Genomic DNA, 21,883 nt, shown 5'->3' with positions numbered 1-21,883 from the left:
ATATAGCAGTAGCTCTGTATATAGACAGTATATAACAGTAGCTCTGTATATAGACAGTATATAGCAGTAGTTCTGTGTATAGACAGTATATATCAGTAGTTCTGTATATAGACAGTATATAGCAGTAGCTCTGTATATAGACAGTATATAGCAGTAGTTCTGTGTATAGACAGTATATAGCAGTAGTTCTGTATATAGACAGTATATAGCAGTAGTTCTGTATATAGACAGTATATAGCAGTAGTTCTGTATATAGACAGTATATAGCAGTAGTCGGTATATATAACAGTAGCTGTGTATATAGACAGTATATAGCAGTAGTTCTGTATACAGACAGTATATAGCAGTAGTTCTGTATATAGACAGTATATAGCAGTAGTTCTGTATATAGACAGTATATAGCAGTAGTTCTGTATATAGACAGTGTATAGCAGTAGCTCTGTATATAGACAGTATATAGCAGTAGTTCTGTATATAGACAGTATATAGCAGTAGTTCTGTATATACAGTCATATGAAAAAGTTTGGGCACCCCAATTAATCTTAAGCTTAATGTTTTATAAAAATTGGTGTTTTTGCAACAGCTATTTCAGTTTGATATATGTAATAACTGTTGGACACAGTAATGTTTCTGCCTTGAAATGAGGTTTATTGTACTAACAGAAAATGTGCAATCTGCATTCAAACAAAATTTGACAGGTGCATAAGTATCGGCACCTCACCAGAAAAGTGACATTAATATTTAGTAGATCCTCCTTTTGCAAAAATAACAGCCTCTAGTCGCTTCCTGTAGCTTTTAATGATTTCCTGGATCCTGGATGAACGTATTTTTGACCATTCCTCTTTACAAAACAATTCCTGTTCAGTTAAATTTGATGGTCGCCGAGCATGGACAGCCCTCTTCAAATGATCCCACAGATGTTCAATGATATTCAGGTCTGGGGACTGGGATGGCCATTCCAGAACATTGTAATTGTTCCTCTGCATGAATGCCTGAGTAGATTTGGAGCGGTGTTTTGGATCATTGTCTTGCTGAAAGATCCATCCCCTGCGTAACTTCAACTTTATCACTGATTCTTGAACATTATTGTCAAGAATCTGCTGATACTGAGTGGAATCCATGCGTCCCTCAACTTTAACAAGATTCCCAGTGCCGGCATTGGCCACACAGCCCCAAAGCAAGATGGAACCTCCAAATTTTACTGTGGGTAGCAAGTGTTTTTCTTGGAATGCTGTGTTTTTTGCCGCCATGCATAACGCCTTTTTGTATGACCAAACAACTCAGTCTTGGTTTCATCAGTCCACAGGACCTTCTTCCAAAAAGAAATTGGCTTCTCCAAATGTGCTTTTGCATACCTCAGCCGACTCTGTTTGTGGCGTGCTTGCAGAAACGGCTTCTTTCGCATCACTCTCCCATACAGCTTCTCCTTGTGCAAAGTGCGTTGTATAGTTGACCGATGCACAGTGACACCATCTGCAGCAAGTTGATGCTGCAGCTCTCTGGAGGTGGTCTGAGGATTGTCCTTGACTGATCTCACCATTCTTCTTCTCTGCCTTTCTGATGTTTTTCTTGGCCTGCCACTTCTGGCCTTAACAAGAACTGTCCCTGTGTTCTTCCATTTCCTTACTATGTTCCTCACAGTGGAAACTGATAGGTTAAATCTCTGAGACAGCTTTTTGTATCCTTTCCCTGAACAACTATGTTGAATAATCTTTGTTTTCAGATCATTTGACAGTTGTTTTGAGGAGCCCATGATGCCACTCTTCAGAGGAGATTCAAACAGGAGAACAACTTGCAAGTGGCCACTTTAAGTAGCTTTTCTCATGATTGCATACACCTGGCTATGAAGTTCAAATCTCAATGAGGTTACAAAACCAAAAAAAGTGCTTTAGTAAGTCAGTAAAATGTAGGTAGGAGTATTTAAAACAAGAAAATGATAAGGGTGCCCATACTTATGCACCTGTCAAATTTTGTTTGAATGCAGATTGCACATTTTCTGTTAGTACAATAAACCTCATTTCAAGGCAGAAACATGACTGTGTCCAACAGTTATTACATATATCAAACTGAAATAGCTGTTGCAAAAACACCAATTTTTATAAAACATTAAGCTTAAGATTAATAGGGGTGCCCAAACTTTTTCATATGACTGTAGACAGTATATAGCAGCAGTTCTGTATATAGACAGTATATAGCAGTAGTTCTGTGTATAGACAGTATATAGCAGTAGCTCTGTATATAGACAGTATATATCAGTAGTTCTGTGTATAGACAGTATATAGCAGTAGCTCTGTATATAGACAGTAAATAGCAGTATTTCTGTATATAGACAGTATATAGCAGTAGTTCTGTATATAGCCAGTATATTGCAGTAGTTCTGTATATAGACAGTATATAGCAGTAGTTCTGTATATAGCCAGTATATTGCAGTAGTTCTGTGTATAGACAGTATATAGCAGTAGTTCTGTATATAAACAGTATATAGCAGTAGTTCTGTGTATAGACAGTATATAGCAGTAGCTCTGTATATAGACAGTATATAGCAGTAGTTCTGTGTATAGACAGTATATAGCAGTAGTTCTGTGTATAGACAGTATATAGCAGCAGTTCTGTATATAGACAGTATATAGCAGTAGTTCTGTGTATAGACAGTATATAGCAGTAGTTCTGTATATAGACAGTATATAGCAGTAATCAGTATATATAGCAGTAGTTCTGTATATAGACAGTATATAGCAGTAGCTCTGTATATAGACAGAATATAGCAGCAGTTCTGTATATAGACAGTATATAGCAGCAGTTCTGTATATAGACAGTATATAGCAGTAGTTCTGTGTATAGACAGTATATAGCAGTAGTTCTGTATATAGACAGTATATAGCAGCAGTTCTGTATATAGACAGTATATAGCAGTATCTCTGTATATAGACAGTATATAGCAGTAGTTCTGTATATAGACAGTATATAGCAGCAGTTCTGTGTATAGACAGTATATAGCAGTAGTTCTGTGTATAGACAGTATATAGCAGTAGTTCTGTATATAGGCAGTATATAGCAGTAGTTCTGTGTATAGACAGTATATAGCAGCAGTTCTGTGTATAGACAGTATATAGCAGTAGTTCTGTATATAGACAGTATATAGCAGTAGTTCTGTGTATAGACAGTATATAGCAGTAGTTCTGTATATAGGCAGTATATAGCAGTAGTTCTGTATATAGCAGTAGTTCTGTATATAGACAGTATATAGCAGTAGTTCTGTGTATAGACAGTATATAGCAGTAGCTCTGTGTATAGACAGTATATAGCAGTAGTTCTGTATATAGACAGTATATAGCAGTAGCTCTGTATATAGACAGTATATAGCAGCAGTTCTGTATATAGACAGTATACAGCAGTAGTTCTGTATATAGACAGTATATAGCAGTAGTTCTGTATATAGACAGTATATAGCAGTAGTTCTGTATATAGACAGTATATAGCAGTAGTTCTGTGTATAGACAGTATATAGCAGCAGTTCTGTATATAGACAGTATATAGCAGTAGTCAGTATATATAGCAGTTCTGTGTATAGACAGTATATATCAGTAGTTCTGTATATAGACAGTATATAGCAGTAGTTCTGTATATAGACAGTATATAGCAGTAGTTCTGTATATAGACAGTATATAGCAGTAGTTCTGTATATAGACAGTATATAGCAGTAGTTCTGTATATAGACAGTATATAGCAGTAGTTCTGTGTATAGATAGTATATAGCAGCAGTTTTGTATATAGACAGTATATAGCAGTAGTTCTGTATATAGACAGTATATAGCAGCAGTTCTGTATATAGACAGTATATATAGCAGTAGTTCTGTGTATAGACAGTATATATCAGTAGTTCTGTATATAGACAGTATATAGCAGTAGTTCTGTATATAGACAGTATATAGCAGTAGTTCTGTATATAGACAGTATATAGCAGTAGTTCTGTATATAGACAGTATATAGCAGTAGTTCTGTGTATAGATAGTATATAGCAGCAGTTTTGTATATAGACAGTATATAGCAGTAGTTCTGTATATAGACAGTATATAGCAGCAGTTCTGTATATAGACAGTATATATAGCAGTAGTTCTGTGTATAGACAGTATATATCAGTAGTTCTGTATATAGACAGTATATAGCAGTAGCTCTGTATATAGACAGTATATAGCAGTAGTTCTGTATATAGACAGTATATAGCAGCAGTTCTGTATATAGACAGTATACAGCAGTAGTTCTGTATATAGACAGTATACAGCAGTAGTTCTGTATATAGACAGTATATAGCAGTAGTTCTGTATATAGACAGTATATAGCAGCAGTTCTGTATATAGACAGTATATATAGCAGTAGTTCTGTGTATAGACAGTATATAGCAGTAGTTCTGTGTATATACAGTATATAGCAGTAGTTCTGAATATAGACAGTATATAGCAGTAGCTCTGTATAGACAGTATATAGCAGTAGTTCTGTGTATAGATAGTATATAGCAGCAGTTCTGTATATAGACAGTATATAGCAGTAGTTCTGTATATAGACAGTATATAGCAGTAGTTCTGTATATAGACAGTATATATAGCAGTAGTTCTGTGTATAGACAGTATATATCAGTAGTTCTGTATATAGACAGTATATAGCAGTAGCTCTGTATATAGACAGTATATAGCAGTAGTTCTGTATATAGACAGTATATAGCAGCAGTTCTGTATATAGACAGTATACAGCAGTAGTTCTGTATATAGACAGTATATAGCAGTAGTTCTGTATATAGACAGTATATAGCAGTAGTTCTGTATATAGACAGTATATAGCAGCAGTTCTGTATATAGACAGTATATATAGCAGTAGTTCTGTGTATAGACAGTATAGAGCAGTAGTTCTGTGTATATACAGTATATAGCAGTAGTTCTGAATATAGACAGTATATAGCAGTAGCTCTGTATAGACAGTATATAGCAGTAGTTCTGTATATAGACAGTATATAGCAGTAGTTCTGTGTATAGACAGTATATAGCAGTAGCTCTGTATATAGCAGTAGTTCTGTATATAGACAGTATATATCAGTAGTTCTGTATATAGACAGTATATAGCAGTAGCTTTGTATATAGACAGTATATAGCAGTAGTTCTGTGTATAGACAGTATATAGCAGTAGCTCTGTATATAGACAGTATATAGCAGTAGCTCTGTATATAGACAGTATATAGCAGTAGTTCTGTATATAGACAGTATATAGCAGTAGTTCTGTATATAGACAGTATATAGCAGTAGTTCTGTATATAGACAGTATATAGCAGTAGCTTTGTATATAGACAGTATATAGCAGTAGTTCTGTGTATAGACAGTATATAGCAGTAGTTCTGTATATAGACAGTACATAGCAGCAGTTCTGTGTATAGACAGTATATAGCAGTTCTGTGTATAGACAGTATATAGCAGCAGTTCTGTATATAGACAGTATATAGCAGTAGTTCTGTGAATAGACAGTATATAGCAGTAGTTCTGTATATAGACAGTATATAGCAGTAATCAGTATATATAGCAGTAGTTCTGTATATAGACAGTATATAGCAGTAGCTCTGTATATAGACAGTATATAGCAGCAGTTCTGTATATAGACAGTATATAGCAGCAGTTCTGTATATAGACAGTATATAGCAGTATCTCTGTATATAGACAGTATATAGCAGTAGTTCTGTGTATAGACAGTATATAGCAGTAGTTCTGTATATAGGCAGTATATAGCAGTAGTTCTGTATATAGACAGTATATAGCAGTAGTTCTGTATATAGACAGTATATAGCAGTAGTTCTGTGTATAGACAGTATATAGCAGTAGCTCTGTGTATAGACAGTATATAGCAGTAGTTCTGTATATAGACAGTATATAGCAGTAGCTCTGTATATAGACAGTATATAGCAGCAGTTCTGTATATAGACAGTATATAGCAGTAGTTCTGTATATAGACAGTATATAGCAGTAGTTCTGTATATAGACAGTATATAGCAGTAGTTCTGTATATAGACAGTATATAGCAGTAGTTCTGTGTATAGACAGTATATAGCAGCAGTTCTGTATATAGACAGTATATAGCAGCAGTTCTGTATATAGACAGTATATAGCAGTAGTCAGTATATATAGCAGTAGTTCTGTGTATAGACAGTATATATCAGTAGTTCTGTATATAGACAGTATATAGCAGTAGTTCTGTATATAGACAGTATATAGCAGTAGTTCTGTATATAGACAGTATATAGCAGTAGTTCTGTATATAGACAGTATATAGCAGTAGTTCTGTGTATAGACAGTATATAGCAGCAGTTCTGTATATAGACAGTATATAGCAGTAGTTCTGTATATAGACAGTATATAGCAGCAGTTCTGTATATAGACAGTATATAGCAGTAGTTCTGTATATAGACAGTATATAGCAGCAGTTCTGTATATAGACAGTATATAGCAGTAGTTCTGTGTATAGACAGTATATAGCAGCAGTTCTGTATATAGACAGTATATAGCAGCAGTTCTGTATATAGACAGTATATAGCAGTAGTCAGTATATATAGCAGTAGTTCTGTGTATAGACAGTATATATCAGTAGTTCTGTATATAGACAGTATATAGCAGTAGTTCTGTATATAGACAGTATATAGCAGTAGTTCTGTATATAGACAGTATATAGCAGTAGTTCTGTATATAGACAGTATATAGCAGTAGTTCTGTGTATAGACAGTATATAGCAGCAGTTCTGTATATAGACAGTATATAGCAGTAGTTCTGTATATAGACAGTATATAGCAGCAGTTCTGTATATAGACAGTATATATAGCAGTAGTTCTGTGTATAGACAGTATATATCAGTAGTTCTGTATATAGACAGTATATAGCAGTAGCTCTGTATATAGACAGTATATAGCAGTAGTTCTGTATATATACAGTATATAGCAGCAGTTCTGTATATAGACAGTATACAGCAGTAGTTCTGTATATAGACAGTATATAGCAGTAGTTCTGTATATAGACAGTATATAGCAGTAGTTCTGTATATAGACAGTATATAGCAGCAGTTCTGTGTATAGACAGTATATATAGCAGTAGTTCTGTGTATAGACAGTATATAGCAGTAGTTCTGTGTATAGACAGTATATAGCAGTAGCTCTGTATATAGACAGTATATAGCAGTAGTTCTGTATATAGACAGTATATAGCAGTAGTTCTGTATATAGACAGTATATAGCAGTAGTTCTGTATATAGACAGTATATAGCAGTAGCTCTGTATATAGACAGTATACAGCAGTAGCTCTGTATATAGACAGTATACAGCAGTAGTTCTGTATATAGACAGTATATAGCAGTAGTTCTGTATATAGGCAGTATATAGCAGTAGCTCTTTATATAGACAGTATACAGCAGTAGTTCTGTATATAGACAGTATATAGCAGTAGTTCTGTATATAGACAGTATATAGCAGTAGCTTTGTATATAGACAGTATATAGCAGTAGTTCTGTATATAGACAGTATATAGCAGTAGCTCTGTATATAGACAGTATACAGCAGTAGTTCTGTATATAGACAGTATATAGCAGTAGTTCTGTATATAGACAGTATATAGCAGTAGTTCTGTATATAGACAGTATATAGCAGTAGTTCTGTATATAGACAGTATATAGCAGCAGATCTGTATATAGACAGTATATAGCAGCAGTTCTGTATATAGAAAGTATATAGCAGTAGCTCTGTATATAGACAGTATATAGCAGCAGTTCTGTATATAGAAAGTATATAGCAGTAGCTCTGTATATAGACAGTATACAGCAGTAGTTCTGTATATAGACAGTATATATCAGTAGTTCTGTATATAGACAGTATATAGCAGTAGCTTTGTATATAGACAGTATATAGCAGTAGTTCTGTATATAGACAGTATATAGCAGTAGCTCTGTATATAGACAGTATACAGCAGTAGTTCTGTATATAGACAGTATATAGCAGTAGTTCTGTATATAGACAGTATATAGCAGTAGTTCTGTATATAGACAGTATATAGCAGTAGTTCTGTATATAGACAGTATATAGCAGTAGTTCTGTATATAGACAGTATATAGCAGTAGTTCTGTATATAGACAGTATATAGCAGTAGTTCTGTATATAGACAGTATACAGCAGTAGCTCTGTATATAGACAGTATATAGCAGTAGTTCTGTATATAGACAGTATATAGCAGTAGTTCTGTATATAGACAGTATATAGCAGTAGTTCTGTATATAGACAGTATATAGCAGTAGTTCTGTATATAGACAGTATATAGCAGTAGCTCTGTATATAGACAGTATATAGCAGTAGCTCTGTATATAGACAGTATATAACAGTAGCTCTGTATATAGACAGTATATAGCAGTAGTTCTGTGTATAGACAGTATATAGCAGTAGCTCTGTATATAGACAGTATATAGCAGTAGTTCTGTGTATAGACAGTATATAGCAGTAGTTCTGTACATAGACAGTATATAGCAGTAGTTCTGTATATAGACAGTATATAGCAGTAGTTCTGTATATAGACAGTATATAGCAGTAGTCGGTATATATAACAGTAGCTGTGTATATAGACAGTATATAGCAGTAGTTCTGTATACAGACAGTATATAGCAGTAGTTCTGTATATAGACAGTATATAGCAGTAGTTCTGTATATAGACAGTATATAGCAGTAGTTCTGTATATAGACAGTATATAGCAGTAGCTCTGTATATAGACAGTATATAGCAGTAGTTCTGTATATAGACAGTATATAGCAGTAGTTCTGTATATACAGTCATATGAAAAAGTTTGGGCACCCCAATTAATCTTAAGCTTAATGTTTTATAAAAATTGGTGTTTTTGCAACAGCTATTTCAGTTTGATATATGTAATAACTGTTGGACACAGTAATGTTTCTGCCTGGAAATGAGGTTTATTGTACTAACAGAAAATGTGCAATGTGCATTCAAACAAAATTTGACAGGTGCATAAGTATGGGCAACTCACAAGAAAAGTGACATTAATATTTAGTAGATCCTCCTTTTGCAAAAATAACAGCCTCTAGTCGCTTCCTGTAGCTTTTAATGATTTCCTGGATCCTGGATGAACGTATTTTTGACCATTCCTCTTTACAAAACAATTCCAGTTCAGTTAAATTTGATGGTCGCCGAGCATGGACAGCCCTCTTCAAATGATCCCACAGATGTTCAATGATATTCAGGTCTGGGGACTGGGATGGCCATTCCAGAACATTGTAATTGTTCCTCTGCATGAATGCCTGAGTAGATTTGGAGCGGTGTTTTGGATCATTGTCTTGCTGAAAGATCCATCCCCTGCGTAACTTCAACTTTATCACTGATTCTTGAACATTATTGTCAAGAATCTGCTGATACTGAGTGGAATCCATGCGTCCCTCAACTTTAACAAGATTCCCAGTGCCGGCATTGGCCACACAGCCCCAAAGCAAGATGGAACCTCCACCAAATTTTACTGTGGGTAGCAAGTGTTTTTCTTGGAATGCTGTGTTTTTTGCCGCCATGCATAACGCCTTTTTGTATGACCAAACAACTCAGTCTTGGTTTCATCAGTCCACAGGACCTTCTTCCAAAAAGAAATTGGCTTCTCCAAATGTGCTTTTGCATACCTCAGCCGACTCTGTTTGTGGTGTGCTTGCAGAAACGGCTTCTTTCGCATCACTCTCCCATACAGCTTCTCCTTGTGCAAAGTGCGTTGTATAGTTGACCGATGCACAGTGACACCATCTGCAGCAAGTTGATGCTGCACCTCTCTGGAGGTGGTCTGAGGATTGTCCTTGACTGATCTCACCATTCTTCTTCTCTGCCTTTCTGATGTTTTTCTTGGCCTGCCACTTCTGGCCTTAACAAGAACTGTCCCTGTGTTCTTCCATTTCCTTACTATGTTCCTCACAGTGGAAACTGATAGGTTAAATCTCTGAGACAGCTTTTTGTATCCTTTCCCTGAACAACTATGTTGAATAATCTTTGTTTTCAGATCATTTGACAGTTGTTTTGAGGAGCCCATGATGCCACTCTTCAGAGGAGATTCAAACAGGAGAACAACTTGCAAGTGGCCACTTTAAGTAGCTTTTCTCATGATTGCATACACCTGGCTATGAAGTTCAAATCTCAATGAGGTTACAAAACCAAAAAAAGTGCTTTAGTAAGTCAGTAAAATGTAGGTAGGAGTATTTAAAACAAGAAAATGATAAGGGTGCCCATACTTATGCACCTGTCAAATTTTGTTTGAATGCAGATTGCACATTTTCTGTTAGTACAATAAACCTCATTTCAAGGCAGAAACATTACTGTGTCCAACAGTTATTACATATATCAAACTGAAATAGCTGTTGCAAAAACACCAATTTTTATAAAACATTAAGCTTAAGATTAATAGGGGTGCCCAAACTTTTTCATATGACTGTAGACAGTATATAGCAGCAGTTCTGTATATAGACAGTATATAGCAGTAGTTCTGTGTATAGACAGTATATAGCAGTAGCTCTGTATATAGACAGTATATATCAGTAGTTCTGTGTATAGACAGTATATAGCAGTATTTCTGTATATAGACAGTATATAGCAGTAGTTCTGTATATAGCCAGTATATTGCAGTAGTTCTGTATATAGACAGTATATAGCAGTTCTGTATATAGCCAGTATATTGCAGTAGTTCTGTGTATAGACAGTATATAGCAGTAGTTCTGTATATAAACAGTATATAGCAGTAGTTCTGTGTATAGACAGTATATAGCAGTAGTTCTGTGTATAGACAGTATATAGCAGTAGCTCTGTATATAGACAGTATATAGCAGTAGCTCTGTATATAGACAGTATATAGCAGTAGTTCTGTGTATATACAGTATATAGCAGTATTTCTGTATATAGACAGTATATAGCAGTAGTTCTTTATATAGCCAGTATAGTGCAGTAGTTCTGTATATAGACAGTATATAGCAGCAGTTCTGTGTATAGACAGTATATAGTGTAGTGCCGGCGTCCCTGCCCTCTGCTAGGCAGGGACGCTGTTCCCCTCACCGCTCTGCTCCGTGCCCGGCGTCCCTCTCCCGCTCTGCTGGCAGCGCGCGCTCCTTCCCGGCCACTGTGCTTAGGGCGTGCGCGCTCTCCCTCCCTCTTAAAGGGGCCGCGCGCGCCGTCCTAAGGAGTCCCCGGCCAATGGCCGGAGGACTTTACCATATATAAGGCACCTCCTCCAAAATGGAGGTGCCCGAGCAATGTTGTTTGCACCTGTGTCTCACCTGTGCTTCAGCCCTCAGGTCCCGTTGCCAGTTACCTGCCAGATTCCTGCCTGATTACTTGCTACCTGCCTGCTAGTCTGAGGTCCGACGATCTGCCTTACTAATCCTGTCAGTCTGTCTAAGGACCAGCCTGCCCGCTCACCTGGGAGCGCACATCAGCTACCTGCCTGCTTGCCTGTGGTCCGACGGTCTGCCTTCCAACTCCTGTCAGTCTGTCTATGGACCAGCTTGCCCGCTCACTTGGGAGCGCACATCTGCTACCTGCCTGCTAGCCTACCTGGAGGCTCCGCCGTCACGTGCTGTGACCACCTGCCTGTCCAGTGACTCCTGCCCGCTCACCTGGGAGCGCTCATCTGCTACCAGTCTGCTTGCCTACCCGAAGGCTCTGCCGTCACGTGCTGTGACCACCCGCCTGTCCAGAGACTTCTGCCCGCTCACCTGGGAGCGCTCATCTGTCGCCTGTCCGCTGGTCTTCCTGGAGGCTCCGCCGTCACATGCTGTGACCACCCGTTCATCCAGAGACTCTCGCCTGCTCACCTGGGAGCTCACGTCTATCTTCAGCCGCCACAGGTCGTACCAACCCTATACCTAGAGACTGCCCTGGTCACTTGCCGTGACCTCCAGCCCGTTCACTCAGAGACTGTCCCGTTCACCTGCTGAGACTTCCAGCCCGTCTTCCCTGGTCGCCACCCGCTCCCTTACAAGGACCGCCCCCTTGTATAGTAGCTCAGAGGTTCCGCCTCCCAGACCCGCTACATATAGCAGCAGTTCTGTATATAGACAGTATATAGCAGTAGTTCTGTGTATAGACAGTATATAGCAGTAGTTCTGTGTATAGACAGTATATAGCAGCAGTTCTGTGTATAGACAGTATATAGCAGTAGTTCTGTGTATAGACAGTATATAGCAGCAGTTCTGTATATAGACAGTATATAGCAGTAGTTCTGTGTATAGACAGTATATAGCAGTAGTTCTGTATATAGACAGTATATAGCAGTAGTTCTGTATATAGACAGTATATAGCAGTAATCAGTATATATAGCAGTAGTTCTGTATATAGACAGTATATAGCAGTAGCTCTGTATATAGACAGAATATAGCAGCAGTTCTGTATATAGACAGTATATAGCAGCAGTTCTGTATATAGACAGTATATAGCAGTAGTTCTGTGTATAGACAGTATATAGCAGTAGTTCTGTATATAGACAGTATATAGCAGCAGTTCTGTATATAGACAGTATATAGCAGTATCTCTGTATATAGACAGTATATAGCAGTAGTTCTGTATATAGACAGTATATAGCAGCAGTTCTGTATATAGACAGTATATAGCAGCAGTTCTGTATATAGACAGTATATAGCAGTAGTTCTGTGTATAGACAGTATATAGCAGTAGTTCTGTATATAGACAGTATATAGCAGCAGTTCTGTATATAGACAGTATATAGCAGTATCTCTGTATATAGACAGTATATAGCAGTAGTTCTGTGTATAGGCAGTATATAGCAGTAGTTCTGTGTATAGGCAGTATATAGCAGTAGTTCTGTATATAGGCAGTATATAGCAGTAGTTCTGTGTATAGACAGTATATAGCAGCAGTTCTGTGTATAGACAGTATATAGCAGTAGTTCTGTATATAGACAGTATATAGCAGTAGTTCTGTGTATAGACAGTATATAGCAGTAGTTCTGTATATAGACAGTATATAGCAGTAGTTCTGTGTATAGACAGTATATAGCAGTAGCTCTGTGTATAGACAGTATATAGCAGTAGTTCTGTATATAGACAGTATATAGCAGTAGCTCTGTATATAGACAGTATATAGCAGCAGTTCTGTATATAGACAGTATACAGCAGTAGTTCTGTATATAGACAGTATATAGCAGTAGTTCTGTATATAGACAGTATATAGCAGTAGTTCTGTGTATAGACAGTATATAGCAGTAGTTCTGTATATAGACAGTATATAGCAGTAGTTCTGTATATAGACAGTATATAGCAGTAGCTCTGTATATAGACAGTATATAGGAGTAGTTATGTATATAGACAGTATATAGCAGTAATCAGTATATATAGCAGTAGTTCTGTATATAGACAGTATATAGCAGTAGCTCTGTATATAGACAGTATATAGCAGTAGTTCTGTATATAGGCAGTATATAGCAGTAGTTCTGTATATAGACAGTATATAGCAGTAGTTCTGTATATAGACAGTATATAGCAGTAGCTCTGTGTATAGACAGTATATAGCAGTAGTTCTGTATATAGACAGTATATAGCAGTAGCTCTGTATATAGACAGTATATAGCAGTAGCTCTGTATATAGACAGTATATAGCAGTAGTTCTGTATATAGGCAGTATATAGCAGTAGTTCTGTATATAGACAGTATATAGCAGTAGTTCTGTATATAGACAGTATATAGCAGTAGTTCTGTGTATAGACAGTATATAGCAGTAGCTCTGTGTATAGACAGTATATAGCAGTAGCTCTGTGTATAGACAGTATATAGCAGTAGTTCTGTATATAGACAGTATATAGCAGTAGCTCTGTATATAGACAGTGTATAGCAGCAGTTCTGTATATAGACAGTATACAGCAGTAGTTCTGTATATAGACAGTATATAGCAGTAGTTCTGTATATAGCAGTAGTTCTGTGTATAGACAGTATATAGCAGCAGTTCTGTATATAGACAGTATATAGCAGCAGTTCTGTATATAGACAGTATATAGCAGTAGTCAGTATATATAGCAGTAGTTCTGTGTATAGACAGTATATATCAGTAGTTCTGTATATAGACAGTATATAGCAGTAGTTCTGTATATAGACAGTATATAGCAGTAGTTCTGTATATAGACAGTATATAGCAGTAGTTCTGTATATAGACAGTATATAGCAGTAGTTCTGTATATAGACAGTATATAGCAGTAGTTCTGTGTATAGACAGTATATAGCAGCAGTTCTGTATATAGACAGTATATAGCAGTAGTTCTGTATATAGACAGTATATAGCAGCAGTTCTGTATATAGACAGTATATATAGCAGTAGTTCTGTGTATAGACAGTATATATCAGTAGTTCTGTATATAGACAGTATATAGCAGTAGCTCTGTATATAGACAGTATAAAGCAGTAGTTCTGTATATAGACAGTATATAGCAGTAGTTCTGTATATAGACAGTATACAGCAGTAGCTCTGTATATAGACAGTATACAGCAGTAGCTCTGTATATAGACAGTATACAGCAGTAGTTCTGTATATAGGCAGTATATAGCAGTAGTTCTGTATATAGGCAGTATATAGCAGTAGCTCTTTATATAGACAGTATACAGCAGTAGTTCTGTATATAGACAGTATATATCAGTAGTTCTGTATATAGACAGTATATAGCAGTAGCTTTGTATATAGACAGTATATAGCAGTAGCTCTGTATATAGACAGTATATAGCAGCAGTTCTGTATATAGACAGTATATAGCAGTAGTTCTGTATATAGACAGTATATAGCAGTAGCTCTGTATATAGACAGTATACAGCAGTAGTTCTGTATATAGACAGTATATAGCAGTAGGTCTGTATATAGACAGTATATAGCAGTAGCTCTGTATATAGACAGTATATAGCAGCAGTTCTGTATATAGACAGTATATATAGCAGTAGTTCTGTGTATAGACAGTATATATCAGTAGTTCTGTATATAGACAGTATATAGCAGTAGCTCTGTATATAGACAGTATATAGCAGTAGTTCTGTATATAGACAGTATATAGCAGCAGTTCTGTATATAGACAGTATACAGCAGTAGTTCTGTATATAGACAATATATAGCAGTAGTTCTGTATATAGACAGTATATAGCAGTAGTTCTGTATATAGACAGTATATAGCAGTAGTTCTGTATATAGACAGTATATAGCAGTAGTTCTGTATATAGACAGTATATATAGCAGCAGTTCTGTATATAGACAGTATATATAGCAGTAGTTCTGTGTATAGACAGTATATAGCAGTAGTTCTGTGTATAGACAGTATATAGCAGTAGTTCTGTGTATAGACAGTATATAGCAGTAGTTCTGTGTATAGACAGTATATAGCAGTAGTTCTGTATATAGACAGTATATAGCAGTAGCTCTGTATATAGACAGTATATAGCAGCAGTTCTGTATATAGACAGTATATAGCAGTAGTTCTGTATATAGACAGTATACAGCAGTAGTTCTGTATATAGACAGTATATAGCAGTAGTTCTGTATATAGACAGTATATAGCAGTAGCTCTTTATATAGACAGTATACAGCAGTAGTTCTGTATATAGACAGTATATATCAGTAGTTCTGTATATAGACAGTATATAGCAGTAGCTTTGTATATAGACAGTATATAGCAGTAGTTCTGTATATAGACAGTATATAGCAGTAGCTCTGTATATAGACAGTATATAGCAGTAGTTCTGTATATAGACAGTATATAGCAGTAGTTCTGTATATAGACAGTATATAGCAGTAGTTCTGTATATAGCAGTAGTTCTGTATATAGACAGTATATAGCAGTAGTTCTGTATATAGACAGTATATAGCAGTTCTGTATATAGACAGTATATAGCAGTAGCTCTGTATATAGACAGTATATAGCAGTAGCTCTGTATATAGACAGTATATAGCAGTAGTTCTGTATATAGACAGTATATAGCAGTAGTTCTGTATATAGACAGTATATAGCAGTAGCTCTGTATATAGACAGTATATAGCAGTAGTTCTGTATATAGACAGTATATAGCAGTAGTTCTGTATATAGACAGTATATAGCAGTAGTTCTGTATATAGACAGTATATAGCAGTAGTTCTGTATATAGACAGTATATAGCAGTAGTCGGTATATATAACAGTAGCTGTGTATATAGACAGTATATAGCAGTAGTTCTGTATACAGACAGAATATAGCAGTAGTTCTGTATATAGACAGTATATAGCAGTAGTTCTGTATATAGACAGTATATAGCAGTAGTTCTGTATATAGACAGTATATAGCAGTAGTTCTGTGTATAGACAGTATATAGCAGTAGTTCTGTATATAGACAGTATATAGCAGTAGTTCTGTATATAGCAGTAGTTCTGTATATAGACAGTATATAGCAGTAGTTCTGTATATAGACAGTATATAGCAGTAGTCGGTATATATAACAGTAGCTGTGTATATAGACAGTATATAGCAGTAGTTCTGTATATAGACAGTATATAGCAGTAGTTCTGTATATAGACAGTATATAGCAGTAGTTCTGTATATAGACAGTATATAGCAGTAGTTCTGTGTATAGACAGTATATAGCAGTAGTTCTGTACATAGACAGTATATAGCAGTAGTTCTGTACATAGACAGTATATAGCAGTAGTTCTGTACATAGACAGTATATAGCAGTAGTTCTGTATATAGACAGTATATAGCAGTAGTCGGTATATATAACACTAGCTGTGTATATAGACAGTATATAGCAGTAGTTCTGTATACAGACAGTATATAGCAGTAGTTCTGTATATAGACAGTATATAGCAGTAGTTCTGTATATAGACAGTATATAGCAGTAGTTCTGTGTATAGACAGTATATAGCAGTAGTCGGTATATATAACAGTAGCTGTGTATATAGACAGTATATAGCAGTAGTTCTGTATACAGACAGTATATAGCAGTAGTTCTGTATACAGACAGTATATAGCAGTAGTTCTGTACATAGACAGTATATAGCAGTAGTTCTGTATATAGACAGTATATAGCAGTAGTTCTGTATATAGACAGTATATAGCAGTAGTTCTGTATAGTCAGTATATAGCAGTAGTTCTGTATATAGCAGTAGTTCTGTGTATAGACAGTATATAGCAGCAGTTCTGTGTATAGACAGTATATAGCAGTAGTTCTGTGTATAGACAGTATATAGCAGCAGTTCTGTATATAGACAGTATATAGCAGTAGTTCTGTGTATAGACAGTATATAGCAGTAGTTCTGTATATAGACAGTATATAGCAGTAGTTCTGTATATAGACAGTATATAGCAGTAGTTCTGTATATAGACAGTATATAGCAGTAATCAGTATATATAGCAGTAGTTCTGTATATAGACAGTATATAGCAGTAGCTCTGTATATAGACAGAATATAGCAGCAGTTCTGTATATAGACAGTATATAGCAGCAGTTCTGTATATAGACAGTATATAGCAGTAGTTCTGTGTATAGACAGTATATAGCAGTAGTTCTGTATATAGACAGTATATAGCAGCAGTTCTGTATATAGACAGTATATAGCAGTAGTTCTGTATATAGACAGTATATAGCAGTAGTTCTGTATATAGACAGTATATAGCAGCAGTTCTGTATATAGACAGTATATAGCAGCAGTTCTGTATATAGACAGTATATAGCAGTAGTTCTGTGTATAGACAGTATATAGCAGTAGTTCTGTATATAGACAGTATATAGCAGCAGTTCTGTATATAGACAGTATATAGCAGTATCTCTGTATATAGACAGTATATAGCAGTAGTTCTGTGTATAGGCAGTATATAGCAGTAGTTCTGTGTATAGGCAGTATATAGCAGTAGTTCTGTATATAGGCAGTATATAGCAGTAGTTCTGTGTATAGACAGTATATAGCAGCAGTTCTGTGTATAGACAGTATATAGCAGCAGTTCTGTGTATAGACAGTATATAGCAGTAGTTCTGTATATAGACAGTATATAGCAGTAGTTCTGTGTATAGACAGTATATAGCAGTAGTTCTGTATATAGACAGTATATAGCAGTAGTTCTGTGTATAGACAGTATATAGCAGTAGCTCTGTGTATAGACAGTATATAGCAGTAGTTCTGTATATAGACAGTATATAGCAGTAGCTCTGTATATAGACAGTATATAGCAGCAGTTCTGTATATAGACAGTATACAGCAGTAGTTCTGTATATAGACAGTATATAGCAGTAGTTCTGTATATAGACAGTATATAGCAGTAGTTCTGTGTATAGACAGTATATAGCAGCAGTTCTGTATATAGACAGTATATAGCAGTAGTCAGTATATATAGCAGTTCTGTGTATAGACAGTATATATCAGTAGTTCTGTATATAGACAGTATATAGCAGTAGTTCTGTATATAGACAGTATATAGCAGTAGTTCTGTATATAGACAGTATATAGCAGTAGTTCTGTATATAGACAGTATATAGCAGTAGTTCTGTATATAGACAGTATATAGCAGTAGTTCTGTATATAGACAGTATATAGCAGTAGTTCTGTATATAGACAGTATATAGCAGTAGCTCTGTATATAGACAGTATATAGGAGTAGTTATGTATATAGACAGTATATAGCAGTAATCAGTATATATAGCAGTAGTTCTGTATATAGACAGTATATAGCAGTAGCTCTGTATATAGACAGTATATAGCAGTAGTTCTGTATATAGCAGTAGTTCTGTATATAGACAGTATATAGCAGTAGTTCTGTATATAGACAGTATATAGCAGTAGCTCTGTGTATAGACAGTATATAGCAGTAGTTCTGTATATAGACAGTATATAGCAGTAGCTCTGTATATAGACAGTATATAGCAGTATCTCTGTATATAGACAGTATATAGCAGTAGTTCTGTATATAGGCAGTATATAGCAGTAGTTCTGTATATAGACAGTATATAGCAGTAGTTCTGTGTATAGACAGTATATAGCAGTAGTTCTGTGTATAGACAGTATATAGCAGTAGCTCTGTGTATAGACAGTATATAGCAGTAGTTCTGTATATAGACAGTATATAGCAGTAGCTCTGTATATAGACAGTGTATAGCAGCAGTTCTGTATATAGACAGTATACAGCAGTAGTTCTGTATATAGACAGTATATAGCAGTAGTTCTGTATATAGCAGTAGTTCTGTGTATAGACAGTATATATCAGTAGTTCTGTATATAGACAGTATATAGCAGTAGTTCTGTATATAGACAGTATATAGCAGCAGTTCTGTATATAGACAGTATATAGCAGCAGTTCTGTATATAGACAGTATATAGCAGTAGTCAGTATATATAGCAGTAGTTCTGTGTATAGACAGTATATATCAGTAGTTCTGTATATAGACAGTATATAGCAGTAGTTCTGTATATAGACAGTATATAGCAGTAGTTCTGTATATAGACAGTATATAGCAGTAGTTCTGTATATAGACAGTATATAGCAGTAGTTCTGTATATAGACAGTATATAGCAGTAGTTCTGTGTATAGACAGTATATAGCAGCAGTTCTGTATATAGACAGTATATAGCAGTAGTTCTGTATATAGACAGTATATAGCAGCAGTTCTGTATATAGACAGTATATATAGCAGTAGTTCTGTGTATAGACAGTATATATCAGTAGTTCTGTATATAGACAGTATATAGCAGTAGTTCTGTATATAGACAGTATAAAGCAGTAGTTCTGTATATAGACAGTATATAGCAGTAGTTCTGTATATAGACAGTATATAGCAGTAGCTCTGTATATAGACAGTATACAGCAGTAGCTCTGTATATAGACAGTATACAGCAGTAGTTCTGTATATAGGCAGTATATAGCAGTAGTTCTGTATATAGGCAGTATATAGCAGTAGCTCTTTATATAGACAGTATACAGCAGTAGTTCTGTATATAGACAGTATATATCAGTAGTTCTGTATATAGACAGTATATAGCAGTAGCTCTGTATATAGACAGTATATAGCAGTAGTTCTGTATATAGACAGTATATAGCAGTAGTTCTGTATATAGACAGTATATATCAGTAGTTCTGTATATAGACAGTATATAGCAGTAGCTTTGTATATAGACAGTATATAGCAGTAGTTCTGTATATAGACAGTATATAGCAGTAGTTCTGTATATAGACAGTATATAGCAGTAGTTCTGTATATAGACAGTATATAGCAGTAGTTCTGTATATAGACAGTATATAGCAGTAGTTCTGTATATAGACAGTATATAGCAGTAGCTCTGTATATAGACAGTATATAGCAGTAGCTCTGTATATAGACAGTATATAGCAGTAGTTCTGTATATAGACAGTATATAGCAGTAGCTCTGTATATAGACAGTATATAGCAGTAGTTCTGTATATAGACAGTATATAGCAGTAGTTCTGTATATAGACAGTATATAGCAGTAGTTCTGTATATAGACAGTATATAGCAGTAGTTCTGTATATAGACAGTATATAGCAGTAGTCGGTATATATAACAGTAGCTGTGTATATAGACAGTATATAGCAGTAGTTCTGTATACAGACAGTATATAGCAGTAGTTCTGTATATAGACAGTATATAGCAGTAGTTCTGTATATAGACAGTATATAGCAGTAGTTCTGTATATAGACAGTATATAGCAGTAGTTCTGTATATAGACAGTATATAGCAGTAGTTCTGTGTATAGACAGTATATAGCAGTAGTTCTGTATATAGGCAGTATATAGCAGTAGCTCTTTATATAGACAGTATACAGCAGTAGTTCTGTATATAGACAGTATATAGCAGTAGTTCTGTATATAGACAGTATATAGCAGTAGTTCTGTACATAGACAGTATATAGCAGTAGTTCTGTATATAGACAGTATATAGCAGTAGTTCTGTATATAGACAGTATATAGCAGTAGTTCTGTATATAGACAGTATATAGCAGTAGTTCTGTATATAGACAGTATATAGCAGTAGTTCTGTGTATAGACAGTATATAGCAGTAGTCGGTATATATAACAGTAGCTGTGTATATAGACAGTATATAGCAGTAGTTCTGTATACAGACAGTATATAGCAGTAGTTCTGTATATAGACAGTATATAGCAGTAGTTCTGTATATAGACAGTATATAGCAGTAGTTCTGTATATAGACAGTATATAGCAGTAGTCGGTGTATATATAACAGTAGCTGTGTATATAGACAGTATATAGCAGTAGTTCTGTATACAGTCAGTATATAGCAGTAGTTCTGTATATAGCAGTAGCTCTGTATATAGACAGTATATAGCAGTAGTTCTGTATATAGACAGTATATAGCAGTAACTCTGTATATAGACAGTATATAGCAGTAGTTCTGTATATAGACAGTATATAGCAGTAGTCGGTATATATAACAGTAGCTGTGTATGTGGCGGTAGTGTCAGACATGCGGCTTCCCGGATCAGTACGGAGCGTTGGTCACACTGCAGCGCGTCACCGGCAGGACGTAGTACACACGGCGGCCGCGGCTCCCAGCAAGTCCCCTCACACACTACGGCGCTGCGCTGTACCCGCTGTATTCCCATTCATGTCTCTAACCCTAGTAAACAAAGCCCTGGCTCGTCATTCACCTGGACGGAGCGGGTTAATGTGCCGCCGCCACAGTCGGCAGTTACGTAAATGCCCCCTCCGCTCCCCCGGCGCTGTTATGCAATACTCTGGACAAGGGCTTCCACGTTCTACAGTATTACACGGTGTTCGCAAGCAGAGTTCTGAATGCTTCTCCGCGCTCCGCCCCTGTCTCCAGCAGCGCTCTCCTATTGGCCGTCTCTCTAGAACGCCG

General features: G+C 35.7%; 1 long non-coding RNA gene across 1 annotated transcript in view; it reads right to left on the bottom strand.

Moving 5' to 3' along the window:
* Positions 1–21,831, bottom strand: part of LOC141254513 (uncharacterized) — a 55,187-nt gene extending 33,356 nt beyond the window's left edge. Inside the window, exon 1 of the long non-coding RNA XR_012315565.1 lies at positions 21,672–21,831. This is a non-coding gene — a long non-coding RNA (uncharacterized lncRNA). The remainder of the gene's footprint in view (positions 1–21,671) is intronic.
* Between the last annotated feature and the right edge of the window lie 52 nt (positions 21,832–21,883).

The sequence above is a fragment of the Phyllobates terribilis genome, unplaced genomic scaffold (genome assembly GCF_046119375.1).
Source record: "Phyllobates terribilis strain yellow unplaced genomic scaffold, ASM4611937v1 Scaffold_1__5_contigs__length_1240528914, whole genome shotgun sequence".
Lineage (NCBI taxonomy): Eukaryota > Metazoa > Chordata > Amphibia > Anura > Dendrobatidae > Phyllobates > Phyllobates terribilis.
This window is presented reverse-complemented; position numbering and strand designations above follow the sequence as displayed.